General features: G+C 42.3%; 1 protein-coding gene across 5 annotated transcripts in view; it reads left to right on the forward strand.

Moving 5' to 3' along the window:
* Positions 1-21,518, forward strand: part of prkg1b (protein kinase cGMP-dependent 1b) — a 161,560-nt gene that overhangs the window by 48,740 nt on the left and 91,302 nt on the right. The gene's annotated exons all lie outside the window — the stretch shown is intronic.

The raw sequence follows: 21,518 nt of genomic DNA on the forward strand, positions 1-21,518 counted from the left end.
AAACAGAAGCTGGTGAGGTAAATATATATAGCTGAGTGCTAAAAACAGGGACAGTGAGCAGAGATTACAATGCATATTATATTAGTCAATGCATATTCTCCATTTAGAAAACAAAATATGAAAATATTTGACCTACAAAGCACATAATACTCAGCTGAACAAATCTCTCCCCACATTTTAAAATTAGGGTTAGTGCATTCAGCGAGCAAGTTAATAGAGCAAGGATATTCATATATTAATGTTCCTTCATACCACCTTCTCTCTCAGGTGTACAATGTATAATGTAGCCTACAATAGAAATTAGGTATTATGGGACAGAAAATAATGTACACTGTATCTAGTTGTAACCCAATGGCTTTCAGTTTGAGGGTCATTGAAATATCAAGGTCTGACCTACAGCTACAGTGAGAGTCTTGACTCCCCTGGGAAAATAATAACGTTCAAAATAAAATTGAGGTGGAGGCCGAAAGAGAATGCTACCATAAAGCATATCCATGACAAGGCCAGGCTGGGGCTGGTAAAAGGTAGGGTAGAAATGGAACGTGGAATGATAACTTACCTAGGGCTTCAAATACCACTGAGATGTGTCTCACTGTTCATTTTTGGATGTTCTAATAGTTGATTAGCTAAATGGGATTGTGAAAGGGATGTTTTGTTATTTGTATTCCACATACCTGCATTTTAATCAAATGAGATGCTGGTATTTTAGCATTTGGATGGCATGTACTTTACCAAGCTGCCACATCTGATCCTAATTGGGTCCATTTCAATAAATGCTGCCCAGACGTTTCACTCGGAGCCCTGTTTTAAAGTGCAAATATCATTGAAAAATGTGGGCCGACTGTAAATATGGGCTGTGTTTTGCATCTGGTGATTTTAGTTGTAGGGGTGCTAGCTGTTTTTAACCTCCCTGGCTCCAAGACAGACTGCTGCTAGCTGCTGTTAGCTCTGAGGCTCCATTTTAATTGGAAGGTGTCATCCCTAATACTCCAAACTCAAGTGTCAATTACGTGGATCTAGCCAACTTTAGGCATCAGCACTCATGTAGAGATTGATTCCAAATACAGAGACGGTTACAACCTTTCTAATTGAGAAACGTGCCCAGACGGGTTAAGAGTTTCTTATTCATGCTATGCTTCAAAACACTGTCAAAACACTGTCTACTCATCCGAACAGAGAAAATCGTCACTAAATCGCCTGTAAAACCTGAACTGTGTGAGCTACAAACTATTAATCGAAAGATGATACTCACAAACACAATAATGTCGGTTGTTTGGCTCTACGACATCCACTAGCTTTAAGTCAGTCGCCTGAACATACTGTCTGTCTTTTCAGAAAACCGACTGTCCATACTGAGCCATATGAGCTACAAACTCATTTTTGATTCCCATTAGCTGCTGCCAAGGAAGCAGCTACATTTCCTGGGGTCCAAACACATTAAGACACTTACAGTGGGGCAAAAAAGTATTTAGTCAGCCACCAATTGTGCAAGTTCTCCCATTTAAAAAGATGAGAGGCCTGTAATTTTCATCATAGGTACACTTCAACTATGACAGACAAAAAGAGGGGGAAAAATCCAGCAAATCACATTGTAGGATGTTTTATGAATTTATTTGCAAATTATGGTGGAAAATAAGTATTTGGTCACCTACAAACAAGCAAGATTTCTGGCTCTCACAGACCTGTAACTTCTTCTTTAAGAGGCTCCTATGTCCTCCACTCGTTATCTGTATTAATGGCACCTGTTTGAACTTGTTATCAGTATAAAAGACACCTGTCCACAACCTCAAACAGTCACACTCCAAACTCCACTATGGCCAAGACCAAAGAGCTGTCAAAGGACACCAGAAACAAAATTGTAGACCTGCACCAGGCTGGGAAGACTGAATCTGCAATAGGTAAGCAGCTTGGTTTGAAGAAATCAACTGTGGGAGCAATTATTAGGAAATGGAAGACATACAAGACTACTGATAATCTCCCTCGATCTGGGGCTCCACGCAAGATCTCACCCCGTGGGGTCAAAATGATCACAAGAACGGTGAGCTGGGTCTTTCAGCATGACAATGATCCCAAACACACCGCCCGGGCAACGAAGGAGTGGCTTCGTAAGAAGCATTTCAAGGTACTGGAGTAGCCTAGCCAGTCTCCAGATCTCAACCCCATAGAAAATCTTTGGAGGGAGTTGAAAGTTTGTGTTGCCCAGCAACAGGCCCAAAACATCACTGCTCTAGAGGAGATCTGCATGGAGGAATGGGCTAAAATACCAGCAACAGTGTGTGAAAACCTTGTGAAGACTTACAGAAAACGTTGCCAACAAAGGGTATATAACAAAGTATTGAGATAAACTTTTGTTATTGACCAAATACTTATTTTCCACCATAATTTGCAAATAAATTCATTAAAAATCCTACAATGTGATTTGCTGGATTTTTTTCTCATTTTGTCTGTCATTTGTCTGTCAGGCCTCTCTCATCTTTTTAAGTGGGAGAACTTGCACAATTGGTGGCTGACTAAATACTTTTTTTCCCCACTGTATGTTACACATTAAAAAAAGATACATGATATAACACTGTCACATCACCACATTCCGGGTAGCTCAGTTGGTAGAACATGGCGCCTGCAACACCAGGGTTGTGAGTTTGATTCCCATTATGGACAGACTTCTCCCTGTCTTAGCTCCTGTTGGATCAACATGTCTTTACAATTCAGGGTTACTCCAAGCAGTTTATTCCCCTCAATTTCCACAAGATTTAGTTGAGGTTTAGGGTTTGGTGAATGATTTGTCCCAAAAAAAATGCTTCAGTTTTTGAAAAATGTAGGAATAACTTATTCCTTGTCACCCATTTTGAAACTAACAGCAGCTCTTTGTTAAGTGTTGCAGTAATTTAAGTTGCTGTAGTAGCTGACGTGTATAGTGTTGAGTCATTCACATACATAGACACACTAAAGCCAGTGGCAAGTCATAAGTAAAGATTGAAAAAAGTAAGGGGCCTAAACAGCTGCCCTGGGGAATTCCTGATTCTACCTGGATTGCGTTGGAAAGGTTTCCATTAAAGAACACTCTGTGTTCTGTTAGACCGGTAGCTCTTTTTCCACAATATAACAGGGTGTAAAGCTATAACACATGTGTTTTTCCATCAGAAGACAATGACTGATAATGTCAATAGCCACACCGAAGTCTAACAAAAATATGTTACCAATATCGAAAGAGGAGACTCACTCTCACAAGCTTCAGGGGAGTTGCCTGAAGGTAAACCAGTACCATACTGTAAAAATAGAAAAAGTGCATAGTGCCACGAATAACGTGACTAAACATAACAAAAAAAACGATATCGCTCAGATATCGGGCAGATACTTCAAAACCTTGTTCCTTATTATTTATTTTTGGACTGTCTGTTTTGCCATGTACAAATGTTATTCAATGCATTTCTATTGGCTTTAGCAGTAAAAGCCTAATTTAATGTTTCATCAAATACATTTTTAATATATATTTTCATACCTACACGGGTACTAAAATTCTAATCAAATGGTTAAATTATACATTTTATGACCATCTTAAAACAAATCCATATGTTAGCTAAGTAGATATTGTGATCTAAGGCTTAGACTTACAGAGGTTTTAAAGACTTTGCTTGACACATCCCACAACAGACTGAGAAGTACACTACATGACCAAAAGTATGTGGAAACCTATTCGTTGAACATCTAATTCGAAAATCATGGGTATTAATATGGAGTTGGTCTCCCCTTTGCTACATTAACAGCCTCCACTCTTCTGGAAGGCTTTTCACTAGATGTTGGAACATTGCTGCGGGGACTTGCTTCAATTCAGCCACTAGGATTAGTGATGTCGGTCACTGATGTCGGCCGATTAGGCCTGGCTCGCGTTCTAATTAATCCCAAAGGTGTTTGATGGGGTTGAGGTCATGGCTCTGTGTAGGCCAGTCAAGTTCTTCCACATCGATCTTGACGAACCATTTCTGTATGGACCTTGCTTTGCACACACGGGAATTGTCATGCTGAAACAACCTTCCCTAAACTGTTGAAACAAAGTTGGAAGCACAGAATCGTCTAGAATGCCATTGTACGCTGTAGAGTTAAGAGTTCCCTTTTAAGAGTTCCCTTCACTGGAACTAAGGGGCCTAGCCTGAACCATATAAACAGCCCCAGACCCTTATTCCTCCTTCACCAAACTTTACAGTTGACACTATGCATTCGTGCAGGTAGCGTTCTCCTGGCATCCGCCAAACCCAGACTCGTCCATCGGACTGCCAGAAGGTGAATTGTGATTCATCACTCCAGAGAACGCATTTCCACTGCTCCAGAGTCCAATGGAGGTGAGCTTTACACCACATCAGCCGATGCTTGACATTGCGCATGGTGATCTTAGGCTTTTGGGGCAGATGCTCGGCCATGGCAACTAATTTCATGAAGCTCTCAACGAACAGTTATTGTGCTGACATTGCTTCCAGAGGCAGTTTGGAACTCGGTAGTGAGTGTTGCAACAGAGGACAGACCATTTTTTACCCGCTACGTGCTTCAGATCTGTTTATTCTTACTCTACACTCCAGTATATATAGAGGTATTATATTATCTGTTTGACAGGTGCAAAAGTAGTTAATCCGTTAGATGAATTAGTAATTACAGATAATTATCCCTAGCCTGCTGGATATGATTTGTGTTTTTCTCCTTATTATTTTTCAGTCATCTACTTGCCTCTGGCAGGTGTTAAATAGCTAAACTCCATGTTTAGCATTTTCTTAGACTGAGGCCTCAGACATCAGTAGATAAGTAATGACCTCATGTCTGTCCTCAATTGTCCTTTTCTCCTTCTAGGCACCACATGTAAATGAATGCTGAATCAAATGTACAGCTGTTACTATTTAGTTGTTGACACACTTTACATGTTCCTGGCTGCTGCTGAGATATGTTTACAAAGAGGCCATTGAGAGAGATGCTGTATTTCAGATCATCTTGTACATGTACAAACATGAAATGATCTTGAAATGGGTAGGCTACTTGGACCAAAATATGCATCTAGGCTCTCTCTGTTTTGCTTGTTAATTTGTCAAACATTCGAAAGGATACAATGTAACAAATGTCAAGTCACTGGCTTGAGTTGAACAGATGCCAGTGGCATGTATTCATGGATGCTAAGGTAAGCCAGGCTTCCCCAAGACATTTACCAAGAAAAAACATACAAAATAATTGATATTTTGTCTTTCTGTGTTTAATACACTTCTTCCAATTCGCAAGAGGCTGCTGAATGTATCTCATGAATGTATCTCACCGGAGAAAGCATCCTAGCGAATGGAACAGCCTCCCACTGTCTCTGTATGTGTCGGCCATCTATCTGATGCTGTCTGGTCAGAAAGAGTATGACATTGCAGCCGCCTGAAGCATTGAATGCAAGGGATGCCAGCGAGCATTTGGCCTCCCTTGATAAAAATAAAATATTAGCCAATCAGTGTTGAGCTAAACTGAGTGAGCTCGGCTGTGAATGGTCCTGGCGCACCAAAAAAAAAGTGTCAAGGAAGAACATTTGGATTTGGCTTCAGACCAAACATCATTAGTGACAGAAAAAAACTTGAATTTTTGGCATCCAGTTGTGTTGTTGTCCTCCGGTAGCTAGCTAGCTAAAATCGGCCTCTTTCCTAAATTAGCAATGGATGGAGATAGGGATTTGGACTTGTGGTTTTACTTAATTCTCAACATGTAGCTAGATGTAGGATGCTAATGTTAACTAGCTGGTCTGGCACATCATTGCCCATGAAAAGACGTTAGGCTAGTGGGCAAGTATTTTAGCCGGGTAGCCAAGGACAACAAAAACTAATACGGGGAGGATGGCATTGGCGTTTCTTTAAGGTGAGTCAACATGTTTTTTCCACTTGGACGCATGCACACACCACACACACACACACACACACACACACACACACACACACACACACACACACACACACATAAATCAGTAACATGGACAGCCACATTATATTTAGCTTACGTTGATTGGACTAAATCGATTTTGGTATCTTTTAGTTGTCACTGTATTAGACTAAGCATACAGTTGAAGTCGTAAGTTTACATACACTTAGATTGGAGTCATTAAAACTTGTTTTTTAACCACTCCACAAATTTCTTGTTAACAAACTATAGTTTTGGAAGTCAGTTAGGATTTACTTTGTGCATGACACAAGTCATTTTTCTAACAATTGTTTACAGACAGATTATTTCACTTATAATTCACTGTATCACAATTCCAGTGGGTCAGAAGTTTACATACACTAAATTGACTGTGCCTTTAAACAGCTTGGAAATTTCCAGAAAATATTGTCTTGGCTTTAGAAGCTTCTGATAGGGTAATTGACATAATTTAAGTCAACTGGAGGTGTAGCTGTGGATGTCTTTCAAGGCCTACCTTCAAACTCAGTGCCTCTTTGCTTGACATCATGGGAAAACCAAAAGAAATCAGCCAAGACATTAAAAAAACAATTGTAGACATCCACTGTCTGGTTCATCCTTGGGAGCAATTTCCAAATGCCTGAAGGTACCACATTCATCTGTACAAACAATAGTATGCAAGTATAAACGCCATGGGACAGAAAGGAGACGCGTTCTGTCTCCTAGAGATGAACGTACTTTGATGCGAAAAGTGCAAATGAATCCCAGAACAACAGCAAAGGACCTTGTGAAGATGTTGGAGGAAACCGGTACAAAAGTATCTATATCCACAGTAAAACGAGTCCCATATCGACATAACCTGAAAGGCCGCTCAGCAAGGAAGAAGCAACTGCTCCAAAACCAACATAAAAAAGCCAGACTACGGTTTGCAACTGCACAAGGGGACAAAGATCGTACTTTTTGGAGAAATGTCCTCTGGTCTGATGAAACAAAAATAGAACTGTTTGGCCATAACGACCATCGTTATGTTTGGAGGGAAAAGGGGAGGCTTGCAAGCCGAAGAACACCATCCCAACCGTGAAGCACTGGGGTGGCAGCATCATGTTGTGGGGGTGCTTCGCTGCAGGAGGGACTGGTGCAATTCACAAAATAGATGGCATCATGAGGTAGAACAATTATGTGGATATAATGAAGCAACATCTCAAGTTAAAGCTTGGTCGCAAATGGGTCTTCCAAATGGACAATGACCCCAAGCATACTTCCAAAGTTGTGGCAAAATGGCTTAAGGATAACAAAGTCAGGGTATTGGAGTGGCCATCACAAAGCCCTGACCTCAATCCTATAGAAAATATGTTGGAAGAACTGAAAAAGTGTGTGCGAGCAAGGAGGCCTACAAACCTGACTCAGTTACACCAGCTCTGTCAGGAGGAATGGGCCAGAATTCACCCAACTTATTGTGGGAAGCTTGCGGAAGGCTACCCGAAACATTTGACCTAAAACAATTTAAAGGCAATGTTACCAAATATGAATTGAGTGTATGTAAACTTCTGACCCACTGGGAATGTGTTGCTAGAAATTAAAGCTGAAATAAATCATTCTCTCTACAATTATTCTGACATTTCACATTCTTACAATGTGTCTTCTTATTGTCTAGGCCTTAGGCCTATACAGTGCCTTTGGAAAGTATTCAGACTCCTTTTCCACATTTTGTTATGTTACAGTCTTATTCTAAAATATATATATTTTTAAATCCTCAGCTATCTACACACAACACCCCATAATGACAAAGCGAGAACAGGTTTTATGAAATTTTACAAATGCATTACAAATAAAAACAGAAATAGCTTATTTACAGTACCAGTCAAAAGTTTGGACACACCTACTCATTCAAGGGGTTTTCTTTATTTGTACTATTTTCTACATTGTAGAATAATAGTGAAGACATCAAAACTATGAAATAACAGATATGGAATAAAATATGTGTTAAACAAATCAAAATATATTTTATATTTGAGATTCTTCAAAGTAGCCACCTTTTGCCTTGATGATAGCATTGCACACGCTTGGCATTCTCTCAACCACTTTCACCTGGAATGCTTTTCCAAAAATCTTGAAGGAGTTCCCACATATGCTGAGCACTTGTTTGCTGCTTTTCCTTCACTCTGCGGTCCAACTCATCCTAAACCATCCCAATCGGGTGATTATGAAGGCCAGTTCATCTGATGCAGCGCTCCATCGCTCTCCTTGGTCAAATAGCCTTTATACAGCCTGGAGGTGTGTTTTGCGTCATTGTCATGTTGAAAAACAAATGATAGTCCCACTAAGCACAAACCAGATGGTGCAGAATGCTGTGGTAGCCATGCTGGTCAAGTGTGCCTTGAATTCTAAATAAATCACAGAGAGTGTCACCAGCAAAGCACCCCCAAAACATCACACCTCCTCCTCCCTGCTTCACAGTGGAAAACACACATGTGGAGATCATCCGCTCACCTACTTTGCATCTCACAAAGACTCACCGGTTGGAAACAAAATCTCAAATTTGGGCTCATCAGACCAAAGGACCGATTTCCAAATGTCTAAAGTCCATTGCTCTTGTTTCTTGGCCCAAGCAAGTCTCTTCTTATTATTGGCGTCCTTTAGTAGTGGTTTCTTTGCAGGAATTCCACAATGAAAGGCCCTTCTGCTAGCTTGCTAGCCCCGGACCGCTAGCTGTCTGAATCGCCGTGTCTCTTGCCAGCCTAACTACTCACTGGACCCCTATGATTACTAGGCTACGCATGCCTCTCCCTAATGTCAATATGCCTTGTCCATTGCTGTTCTGGTTAGTGATTATTGTCTTATTTCACTGTAGAGCCTCTAGCCCTGCTCAATATGCCTTAGCTAACCCTTTAGTTTCACCTCCCACACATGCAGTGACATCACCTGGGTTAAATGATGTTTATAGAGACAATATCTCTCTCATCATCACTCAATGCCTAGGTTTACCTCCACTGTATTCACATCCTACCATACCTTTGTCTGTACATTATGCCTCGAATATATTCGATCACGAATCTATTCTATCGCGCCCAGAAACCTGCTCCTTTTACTCTCTGTTCCGAACGTACTAGACGACCAGTTCTTTATAGCCTTTAGCCATACCCTTATCTACTCCTTCTCTGTTCCTCTGGTGATATAGAGGTTAATCCAGGCCCTGCAGTGCCTAGCTCGACTACTATTCCCCAGGTGCTCTCATTGGTTGACTTCTGTAACCGTAAAACCTTTGGTTTCATGAATGTTAACATTAGAAGCCTCGTCCCTAAATTTGTTTTATTCACTGCTTTAGCACACGCTGCCAACCCGGATGTCCTAGCCGTGTCTGAATCCTGGCTTAGGAAGACCAGCAAAAACCCTGAAATGTACATCCCTAACTACAACATTTTCTGACAAGTTGAAACTGCCAAAGGGAGCAGAGTTGCAATCTACTCCAGAGATAGCCTGCAGAGTTTTGTCTTACTATCCAGGTCTGTACCCAAACAATTCGAGCTTCTACTTTTAAAAATTCACCTTTCCAGAAACAAGTCTCTTGCCGCTTGCTATAGACCACCCTCTGCCCCCAGCTGTGCCCTAGACACCATATGTGAATTGATTTCCCCCATCTATCTTCAGAGCTCGTGTTGCTAGGTGACCTAAACATAACACCCCGGCCATCCTACAATCTAAGCTTGATGCCCTCAATCTCACACAAATTATCAATGAACCTACTGTACCATGTACAACCCCAAATCCGTAGACACGGGCACCCTCATAGATATCATCCTAACCAACTTGCCCTCCAAATACACTTCTGCTGTCTTCAACCACAACTGCTGTCTTCTCAATGATCACTGCCTCATTGCCTGCATCCGTAATGGGTCTGCTGTCAAACGACCACTCCTCTTCACTGTCAAACGCTCCCTAAAACACTTCAGCGAGCAGGCCTTTCTAATCAACCTGGACCGGGTGTCCTGGAAGGATATTGACCTCATTCTGTCAGTAGAGGATGCCTGGTTATTCTTTAAAAGTAAATAAGCATGCCCCATTCAATTTTTTTTTAACCAAGAACAGATGGTTGGTTCATTCCAGACCTGACTGCCCTTGACCAGCACAAAAACATCCTGTTGCGTACTGCATTAGCATCGAATAGCCCCCATGATATGCAACTTTTCAGGGAAGTTAGGAACCAATATACACAGGCAATTAGGAAAGCAAAGGCTAGCTTTTTCAAGCAGAAATTTGCACCCTGTAGCACAAACTCAATGTTTTTGGACACGTCCATGGAGAATAAGAGCACCTCCTCCCACCTGCCCACTGCACTGAGGCTAGGAAACAATGTCACCACCAATAAATCCACTGTAATTGAGAATTTCAATAAGCATTTTTCTATGGCTGGCCATGCTTTCCACCTGACTACCCCTACCCCGGTCAACAACCCTACACCCCCCACAGCAAGTCGCCCAAGCCTCCCCCATTTCTCCTTCACCCAAATCCAGATAGCTGAGGTCCTGAAAGAGCTGCAAAATCAGGACCCCTACAAATCATCCGGGCTAGACAATCTGGACCCTCTCTTTCTAAAATGATCTGCAGAAATGGTTGCAACCCCAATTACTAGCCTGCTCAACCTCTCTTTCGTATCGTCTGAGATTCCCAAAGATTGGAAAGATGCCGCGATCAATTCTCGGGCTGACTCTCTTCTCTGTATACATCAATGATGTTGCTCTTGCTGCTGGTGATTCTCTGATCCACCTCTAAGCAGACAACACCATTCTGTATACTTCTGGCCCTTCTTTGGACACAGTGGTAACTAACCTCCAGGTGAGCTTCAATGCCATACAACTCTCCTTCCGTGGCCTCCAACTGCTTTTAAATGCAAGTAAAACTAAATGCTTGCTCTTCAACCGATCGCTGCCTGCACCTGCCTGCCCGTCCAGCATCACTACTCTGGACGGTTCTGGCTTAGAATATGTGGACAACTACAACTACAAAGAGCTAGGTGTCTGGTTAGACTGTAAACTCTCCTTCCAGACTCACATTAAGCATCTCCAATCCAAAATTAAATCTAGAATCGGCTTCCTATTTCGCAACAAAGCATCCTTCACTCATGCTGCCAAACATACCCTCGTAAAACTGACCATCCTACCGATCCTCGATAGCTTCCAACACTCTCCTCAACAAACTGAATGCAGTCTATCACAATGCCATCCATTTTGTCACCAAAGCCCCATATACTACCCACCACTGCACCTGTACGCTCTCGTTGGCTGGCCCTCACTTCATATTCGTCGCCAAACCCACTGGCTCCAGGTCATCGACAAGACCCTGCTAGGTAAAGCCCCGCCTTATCTCAGCTCACTGGTCACCATAGCAGCGCCCGTAGCATGCGCTCCAGCAAGTATATTTCACTGGTCATCCCCAAAGCCAACACCTGCATTGGCCGCCTTTCCTTCCAGTCTGCTGCCAATGACTGGAACGAACTGCAAAAATCACTGAAGCTGGAGACACATATCTCCCTCACTAACTTTAAGCACCAGCTGTCAGAGCAGCTCACAGATCACTGCACCTGTACATAGCCCATCTGTAAATAACCCATCCAACTACCTCAACCCCATACTGTATTTATTTATTTATTTATCTTGCTCCTTTGCATCCAAGTATCTCTACTTGCACATTCATCTTTTGCACATCTATCACTCCAGTGTTTAATTGCTATATTGTAATTACTTCGCCACCATGGCCTATTTATTGCCTTACCTCCCTTATCTTACCTCATTTGCACTCAATGTATGTAGACTTTTTCTACTGTAATATTGACGGTATGTCTGTTTATTCCATGTGTAACTCTGTAGTTGTATGTGTCGAACTGCTTTACTTTATCTTGGCCAGGCCACAATTTTAAATGAGAACTTGTTCTCAACTGGCCTACCTGGTTAAATAAAGGTGAAATAAAAAATAAAATGAAGGCCTGATTCATGCAGTCTCCTCTGAACAGTTGGTGTTGAGGTGTGTCTGTTACTTGAACTCTGTGAAGCATTTATTTGGGCTGCAATCTGAGGTGCAGTCTGAGGTGCAGAGGTCTCACTGGGTCTTCCTTTCATTTGACGGTCCTCATGAGAGCCAGTTTCATCAAAGGGCTTGATGTTTTTTGCGACTGCACTTGAAGAAACTTTCAAAGTTCTTGACATTTTCTGGATTGACTGACATTCATGTCTTAAAGTAATGCTGGACTGTCGTTTCTCTTTGCTTATTTGAGCTGTTATTTCCATAATATGGACTTGATCTTTTACCAAATAGGGCTATCTTCTGTATACCACCCCTACCTTGTCACAACACCACTGATTGTCTCAAACGCATTAAGAAGGAAAGAAAGGCACACCTGTTAGTTGAAATGGATTCCAGGTGACTACCTCATGAACCTGGTTGAGTGAATGCCAAGAGTGTGCAAAGCTATGTCATAACTCTCCTGTGACGATCTGAAGGATCAGGTTACAGTGGGTCCGCTCTACAGCGTACTCTCTCTCGTAGAGGGGAAAGCGGGATGTGTGTACCGGTGCTCGACCAGTTGGCGAAAGCCAACATCAGCCACGACAGAGAACTGTTGATTGGCAATGGCAATGAATTCCATTATCTTGGCGTTAATGGATTTGGCTCCTGAGTTCTCTTGCTGAAATGTTCTTACTCTTTCAAATGACTGCTCGACTTGTTGACTACTCAATCCACACAGCAGACATTGTGGGCTAGGCTAGGAATGCTGTGTTGCACGTGTAGTGCAACATTTTATGTGGCATCATTACTTCATGTACTTAGTTATATACAGTAGGTATCCACGTCAGCTTTGACATCAGTTTTGAACATCACCGTTAAACTAGACATCGGGCCGATACCGATGTTGGCATTTTTAGCTAATATCATCCGATTCCGATATGTTCACCGATAAATCGCGCATTCCTACTATCAACATTTTCCTGTGGTGCCTCGACTTCCTAATTAATTAAAGTTTACATGATTAGTTTAATCACGTAATAATAATTACACATAGAGAATTGATTTGATAAAATAAGTCTTCACATTTGATGAGTCACAGAGACGACAGCTGTCAACAAGGCAAAGGGTGGTTACTTTGAATAATCTCAAATATAAAATATATTTTGATTTGTTTAACTCTTTTTTTGGTTACTTCACGATGCCATATGTGTTATTTCTTAGTTTTGGTGTCTTCACTATTATTCTACAATGTAGAAAATAGTCCAATTAAAGGAAAGCCCTGGAATGAGTAAGTGTGTCCAAACTGTAAGTATTCAGAGCCTTTGCTATGAGACTCACAATTAAGCTCAGGTGCATCCTGTTTCCATTGATCATCCTTGAAATGTTTCTACAACTTTACTGGAGTCCACCTGTGGTAAATTGATTGGACATGATTTGGACCTAACAAGATTCTCTGATCTGATGAAACCAAGATTGAACTCTTTGGCCTGAATGCCAAGTGTCACGTCTGGAGGAAACCTGGCCCCATCATTCTGTGGGGATGTTTTTCAGCGGCAGGAACTGGGAGAGGAATGGAGCAAAGTACATACTTGTTGAAAACCTGCTCCAGAGCACTCAGGACCTCAGACTGGGGCGAAGGTTCACCTTCCAACAGGACAACGACCCTAAGCACACAGCCAAGGCAAAGCAGGACAAGTCTCTGAATGTCCTTGAGTGGCCCAGCCAGAGGTCAGACTTGCACCCAATCAAACATTTATTTTACCTTTATTTAACCAGGCAAGTCAGTTAAGAACAAATTCTTATTTTCAATGACGGCCTAGGAACAGTGGGTTAACTGCCTGTTCAGGGGCAGAACGACAGATTTGTACCTTGTCAGCTTGGGGATTTGAACTTGCAACCTTCCGGTTACTAGTCCAACGCTCTAACCACTAGGCTACCCTGCCGCCCCAAACATCTCTGGAGAGACCTGAAAATAGCTGTGCAGCAACGCTCCCCCCTCCAACCTGACAGAGCTTGAGAGGATCTGCAGAGAAGAATGGTAGAAAATCCTCAAATACAGGTGTGCCAAGCTTGTAACGTCATACCCAAGAAGACTTAAGGTTGTAATTTCTGCCAAAGGTGCGTCAACAAAGTGCAGAGTAAAGGGTCTGAATGCTTATGTAAATGTTATATTTCTGTTTGTTTTTCTAATCAATTAGCAACATTTTCTAAAAACCTGTTTTTGCATTGTCATTATGGGATATTGTGTGTAGATAGATGAGCAAATAAAACAATTTAATCAATTTTAGAATAAGGCTGTAACCTAACAAAATGTAGAAAAAGTCAAGGGGTCTGAATACTTTCCAAAGGCACTGTATACAGTATCACGGTGTCAAGGCATATGAACTAACAGGTTATATAGCAAACAACGCAATTATCACAACACATAGGTTGTAATATGGCTTTTCTTCCCAATTTGGTTTTCCCATGGACTTTACCCACTCACTGCTACTGACGGAGGTTAAAGGAGAGACAGGTGGATACAGAGGAAAACAAATGTATTTGTACAGCAAAAGCATCAAAGAAGAGCTTTTGTAAATGGCAGCAGGAGGTTTACTTGACTTGCTTCTTCTTCTTCTTTTTTTTGCCCGTTGGCAAGTCACAATCAGTAAATGAAGACGCCCCCCCCATAATGGCGGTTTTGTGAGTGGATTTAATGGCCTATTGACTGCAGAGAGGGAGTTCAGTAAATTGATTTCATTGTAGCTTCTGGTGTATGCAAACACACAATTGTCCAGAATGAACTCTACGCCTCCCTGTCGTTGCTTATTTGTGCTTGAATATATGCCATCATCCTCAAAGGTAATTTACTATTGACTTGGCTCATTCACAATAAGGGATGAACGTGACATTTGAAATGTTTGGCTTTTGAACATCTGGCATATAAGCCTTGCCACCAGGCTTATTTGCACACAAAAAAAGCACTACATGACCAAAAGTATATGGACACCTGCTCGTCGAATATCTTATTCCAAAATCATGGGCATTAATATGGAGTTGGTCCCCCTTTGCTGCTGTAACAGCCTCCACTCTTCTTGGAAGGCTTTCCACTATATGATGGAACATTGCTGCGGGGACTTGCTTCCATTCAGCTACAAGAGCATTAGTGAGGTCGGGCACTGATGTAGGGCGATTAGGCCTGGCTCGCAGTCAGCATTCCAAATCCTCCCAAAGATGTCAAGGCTCTGTGGAGGCCAGTCAAATTCTTCCACATCGATCTCGACAAACAATTTCTGTCTGGACTTCGCTTTGTGCATGGTGGCATTGTCATACTGAAACAGGAAAGGGCCTTCACCCGAACCTGTTGCCACAAAGTTGGAAGCACAGAAATCATCTAGAAAGTCATTGTAAGATTTCCCTTCATTGGAACTAAGGGGCTTAGCTCGAACCATGAAAAACAGCCCTAGATCATTATTCCACCTCCACCAAACTTTACTGTTTGCACTATGAATTCGGGCAGGTAGCGCTCTCCTGGCATCTGCCAATTCCAGATTCGTCCATCGAACTGCCAGATGATGAAGCGTGATTCATCACTCCAGAGAACACGTTTCTACTGCTCCAAAGTTCAATGGCGGCGAGCTTTACACCACTCCAGCCGAAGCTTGGCATTGTGCATGAGGATCTTAGGCTTGTGTGCGGCTACTCGGCTATGGAAACCCATTTCATGAAGCTCCCGGCGAACAGTTCTTGTGCTGACGTTGCTTCCAGAGGCAGTTTGGAACTCGGTAGTGAGTGTTGCAACCGAGGACAGACGATATTTACGTGTTACACGCTTCAGCAGTCCCTTTCTGTGAGCTTGTGTGGCCTACCACTTCGCGGCTGAGCCGTTGTTGCTCCTAGATCTTTCTACTTCATAATAACAGCACTTACAGTTGACCGGGGTGGCTCTAGCAGGCAGAACTTTGGCGAACTGACCTGTCAGCAATGGGTGTCGCTGAAATAGCCGGATCCACTAATTTGAAGGGTGTCCACATACATTTGACCATGTAGTGTAACTGTGACGATCTTCTTTTCTGTTGAGGAAATGATGCTGTAATTAAGTGTATTAATAACAAGCCCATACACTTACGTAATTGGCAGTTTATTGGCAGATATTGCACCAATGGCAATGAGGATACATGCAGAGTGAATATGCAGATGACATTTCACTGCCAATATCTATGAAGGTCTTGAAATGGAAATCAGGGATATTGGCGTCAGTGTTGGAATTACTAGAAACATTCTAGATGTGTGAGTTTGTGGCAGCTGCAGTCAGTGACTGAGCAATTATGGTAACATTACTCACATAGGATTTATTGCAGGTGACATCCCCAAATACACTATCGCTCTGTGTGTCGCCTCAACAACATGATCGCACTCCGGTTGATTTGTTGGTTTTTCGACACCAACAGTCTATTATGTTGATTGATTCAACAGATAAAAAAAGAGCATGGTGGATGTCGCCAACAAATCAATATTAGGTATTTACAACCACTACAGCAAACGAATCAGCTGATAATAAACGAGAGGTGTTGTCATGGTGGTTATTACATGGTTGATTAAACGTTGACCATAATGTAAGCTGATTGTAATACACAGAGGTCAGAGGGCACATGGGAGCTGGCTTACTTTTACTGCTCACATAGTGAGTGGTTGGGCCCTGGTGTGTGTTTTCTCTTCAACAATTACCATGGTAACGCTTGAAGTTGCTTTAACACCCGTGTAATAACACTGTAACACTCAGGAGAAACATCTTATTGACATGTAATTAACAGGTAGTTACATTCTATTTCTTTGATTGCTCTGTAATCGCATTGTTTCTTTTTTCATTATTTCACCTTTATTTAACCAGGTAGGCAAGTTGAGAACAAGTTCTCATTTTACAATTGCGACCTGGCCAAGATAAAGCAAAGCAGTTCGACACGTACAACAACAGAGTTACACATGGAGTAAAACAAACATACAGTCAATAATACAGTAGAAAAATAAGTCTATATACGATGTGAGCAAATGAGGTGAGATAAAGGGAGGTAAAGGCAAAAAAGGCCATGGTGGCGAAGTAAATACAATATAGCAAGTAAAACACTGGAAGGGTAGATTTGCAGTGGAAGAATGTGCAAAGTAGAAATAGAAATAATGGGGTGCAAAGGAGCAAAATAAATAAATAAATACAGTAGGGGAATAGGTAGTTGTTTGGGCTAAATTATAGATGGGCTATGTACAGGTGCAGTAATCTGTGAGCTGCTCTGACAGCTGGTGCTTAAAGCTAGTGAGGGAGATAAGTGTTTCCAGTTTCAGAGATTGTTGTAGTTTGTTCCAGTCATTGGCAGCAGAGAACTGGAAGGAGAGGCGGCCAAAAGAAGAATTGGTTTTGGGGGTGACCAGAGAGATATACCTGCTGGAGCATGTGCTACAGGTGGGTGCTGCTATGGTGACCAGCGAGCTGAGATAAGGCGGGGAATTTACCTAGCAGGGTCTTGTAGAGGACCTGGAGCCAGTGGGTTTGGCGACGAGTATGAAGCGAGGGCCAGCCAACGAGAGCGTACAGGTCGCAGTGGTGGGTGGTATATGGGGCTTTGGTGACAAAACGGATGGCACTGTGATAGACTGCATCCAATTGATTGAGTAGGGTATTGGAGGCTATTTTGTAAATGACATCGCCAAAGTCGAGGATCGGTAGGATGGTCAGTTTTACAAGGGTATTTTTGACAGCATGAGTGAAGGATTCTTTGTTGCGAAATAGGAAGCCAATTCTAGATTTAACTTTGGATTGGAGATGTTTGATGTGAGTCTGGAAGGAGAGTTTACAGTCTAACCAGACACCTAGAATTTGTAGTTGTCCACATATAGTCAGAACCGTCCAGAGTAGTGATGCTGGACGGGCGGGCAGGTGCAGACAGCAATCGGTTGAAGAGCATGCATTTAGTTTTACTTGTATTTAAGAGCAGTTGGAGGCCACGGAAGGAGAGTTGTATGGCATCAAAGCTCGTCTGGAGGGTTGTTAACACAGTGTCCAAAGAAGGACCAGAAGTATACAGAATGGTGTCGTCTGCGTAGAGGTGGATCAGAGACTCACCAGCAGCAAGAGCGACATCATTTATGTATACAGGGAAGAGAGTCGGCCCAAGAATTGATCCCTGTGGCACCTCCATAGAGACTGCCAGAGGCCCGGACAACAGGCCCTCCGATTTGACACCCTGAACTCTATCAGAGAAGTAGTTGGTGAACCAGGCGAGGCAATCATTTGAGAAACCAAGGCTATCGAGTCTGCCGATGAGGATCGAGTCTATCGAGTCTGCCAATTTGTAATCTAAAGTGTATTGAACTGAATTAAATTCAACAGTGGACACACCATTGGCGTGGCTTCCATGGCCTTGCATGGTGACACCTGCGAGTGGCACTGGCTGTCAGAGGTCTTACATCTTCATTACAGCCGGAGCAAAGAGTTGACAAGCCTTGTGAAGGTGTGTAGCGCTGCCAATGTGTGTCATGACGCCTGGCACTCACATAGCGACAGGCAGGAGACTGACCCCGTTTAGCAGGGCTGTTGGATGCCTGCTATACAATAGCTGTCTCTTCTACTAGGTCATTGTTGCTGCGTTCGTCATTTGAATCGAGCTGGATGTAGTTTGCATGTGTGCAAAACAGGCACAGATCCAGATATTATCTCACTCTGCTGTGTATTTCAGCTTTCCCTTTTTTGTTTCACGCAACACCTCAACAATGTGTCAGAGAGGATTCAGACCAACAAATTCTGGTTAACAGATTCTATCTATTTATGGCTTCGTCTTCTTAAGTTGTAAAATATTTCTTGTCATAGTCCTATATTTGGGATCTCATCAAAAATCCAAGGTTCTAAGAACATGAAATGGTTCCTGCTTGGTCGATGTGAGCCTTTCCTTGGTGGATAAAACCATTAGGCCTAGCTGCTATAGTCTGACCACCCACAGTGATTAATTTCTCAATCAGACTGAAGTCAGGGGTCCTATTAGCTAACTGTCCCACATGAATAGGTAGTCTATAAGCGTAACCACAATGGATGGCACACTAAAGCATCTCAACACCACAAAGACAGTTTCATTTTCTCTCGCAACTACCAGGGCTCCCTCCCCGAGGCTCTGTTAGTTCACTGATAAAAGCCTTCAAGATGAAGCCTGCATTGTATTGTGGGGTAATAGAATTTGGTCCCCCATAACCCAACCACCAGTATCTCCTCTGTGATTGGTCAATATCGTCTAGAGATCTAGTCTTTGGCGATGGGGGAGTGAGGAGCGGCGGGAGGAGTACAATATGCCTGACTGCAGTGCACACTGAGAGTATGAATGGCTGGGCCATCGATCCAATGGTTGCTCCGAGATGAACTCTCTCCAGATATAGCAGACAGGCACTTTCATGTGTGACTCTATCTGGGGTTCCTCTTACTGCAGCGCCACGGGATGCCCTGAGCAATATTTCCCCTGTGTGAAAGCATCTTCAGACTCTCACTGAGATTGCTGCCAGGGTTATTTACTCTCTACTAAATGTGTTCTCACTCTGTGTTTTTGGACTTACAGTAGAGGTACTGAATAGCGGTACTTTGCTACTGATACCGTATTAATCCCATTAGTGATCATGGACAATGAGTTAGACAGATCTCAACAAGTTCCTTTCAAACAACTAACACCCATTGTACCCATTGTAAATGCCTAGTTTCTATACCCATGGGGTTATTACGCCAGTTGTCCCCTCTAGTGTAGTAGCGAGTTGTTTCATGTGAGTGTATTATTTGGAGGTTTCAGTGACAGAAGACCAGTTTGATTAAAATACCTATCTAGTCGATTTGGCTATTGTCTACTAGAGGCAGATTTTGTCTGCTCTTATTCACGCCCTTCGTGATGTTACACAGTTAAACAGACTTTCCTGAGATGGAAATGAATCCCATGCTTTTCTGGCAGGAAATACAACGATGACTGATACAGAACATTGTGATGCCCTGCCATCATGCAGCATGGACTTGTATGCAAACGTGACTCTGAGATAAACACTGTATCCGATTGTCCTCCGTGTCCTCCATCCCGTTTATCTTAGTGTGCTGCCACTCCATCACAGATAAAGCTGTCAGGGGATGATGGATATCTAATACAAGTGTTGGGGAGGAAGGTGGGCTGGCAGAGTGCGATAACTCGCTCCGTGTGTGAAGACCATTACTTTTTGCAGGCGCAGGTGTTGTGCTGTCATTTTAAAAACCCCAGTAAATTCTTATGGCCCATTTTCACATTTTGTTTTTTGAAGGTGAATTACGGAACAGTCAAGATAATATCAGAACTTGTTTGAAGGGAGTAGATCTGTGTACATTTCATTCTCCAGCTGATAAAGGAGCTGCCAACAGTGCTGGAGAAGATGTCTCCCTCCAGAAGCGTTAGATGGAAGAGAGGCTGTTGATGCTGTCACCATTTGGGTCAGTTCCACACTGCGTTTGCCTAGATGCAATGTTTAGATCAATTTCACACAGCTGTAGTCAGTGCACCACAGGGTGCCATCAAACCACATCAACAGTGTTTTGCCTTTGTTTTTTATCTGCCCTGGCCTCAAATCAAAAACACCAGAGGTGCTTTTGGAAGGAAAGGCTCAAGTTATTTCGCAACTGTATGGTGTTCAGTGAACACAATGGAACCAGGATTGTAAAATTAAGAAGGTGTAAAACAAGAGATAAGAGAGAGTAGAGGTAAGAAAATATGTAGCTTAATCCACAGGAGGTTGGTGATACCTTAATTTGGGAGGATGGGCTCGTGGTAAAGAATGGATCGGAATTGGTGGAATGGTATGAATTAGAGTGCCTTCAGAAAGTATTCTCACCCCTTGACTTGGATTAAATTGAGATATTTTGTCACTGGTCTACAATATCCCCCCAATGTCAAAGTTTCCCTCCCATTTCCAAGAATCTTCCAAACATGATTTTGCAACCCAGACAGAATTAAGATATTCAACATTTGGAATTTGTATTTATTCATAATGACTGCCAGGGCAAGGAACTTTGTGATGAGACTATCTAAGCCGTTTAAACTGGAACAACCGTTATGGGTACATCAAATATAACTCATTGATTGGATTAGTTTAGAAAAATGTATGTTATTTATCTTTGTGGAGCATAAGATTAATCAATCATTCTATGTACATGCAAAAACACAAATATGAAATGCAATTAGAATTCTTTTTAACCTGAAGTAGAGCATGCTGGGAAATATGCATTTTTAGGGTACCACCCCAGTGATAAAGCCGTTAGTTCCGTTTAGGTGCAAAAATTCATCATTGTACCTTGTGGTGGGTATTGAGGGTACACAAAATATGTTTGTACCCTGAGAAACAGAAATGTACCTTCACACCTTACCCCTTGTTTTGAGAGTGAGAATGTGATTATTGTACATTTTTTAAATTTATTTATTTTATCTTTATTTAACTAGGCAAGTCAGTTAAGGACAAAATCTTATTTTCAATGACGGCCTAGGAACAGTGGGTAACTGCCAGTCCAGGGGCAGAACGACAGATATGTACCTTGTCAGCTCGGGGATTTGAATTTGCAACCTTTCGGTTACTAGTCCAATGCTCTAACCACTAGGCTA

Source organism: Oncorhynchus nerka, linkage group LG16, assembly GCF_034236695.1.
Source record: "Oncorhynchus nerka isolate Pitt River linkage group LG16, Oner_Uvic_2.0, whole genome shotgun sequence".
NCBI classification, from domain to species: Eukaryota; Metazoa; Chordata; class Actinopteri; order Salmoniformes; family Salmonidae; genus Oncorhynchus; species Oncorhynchus nerka.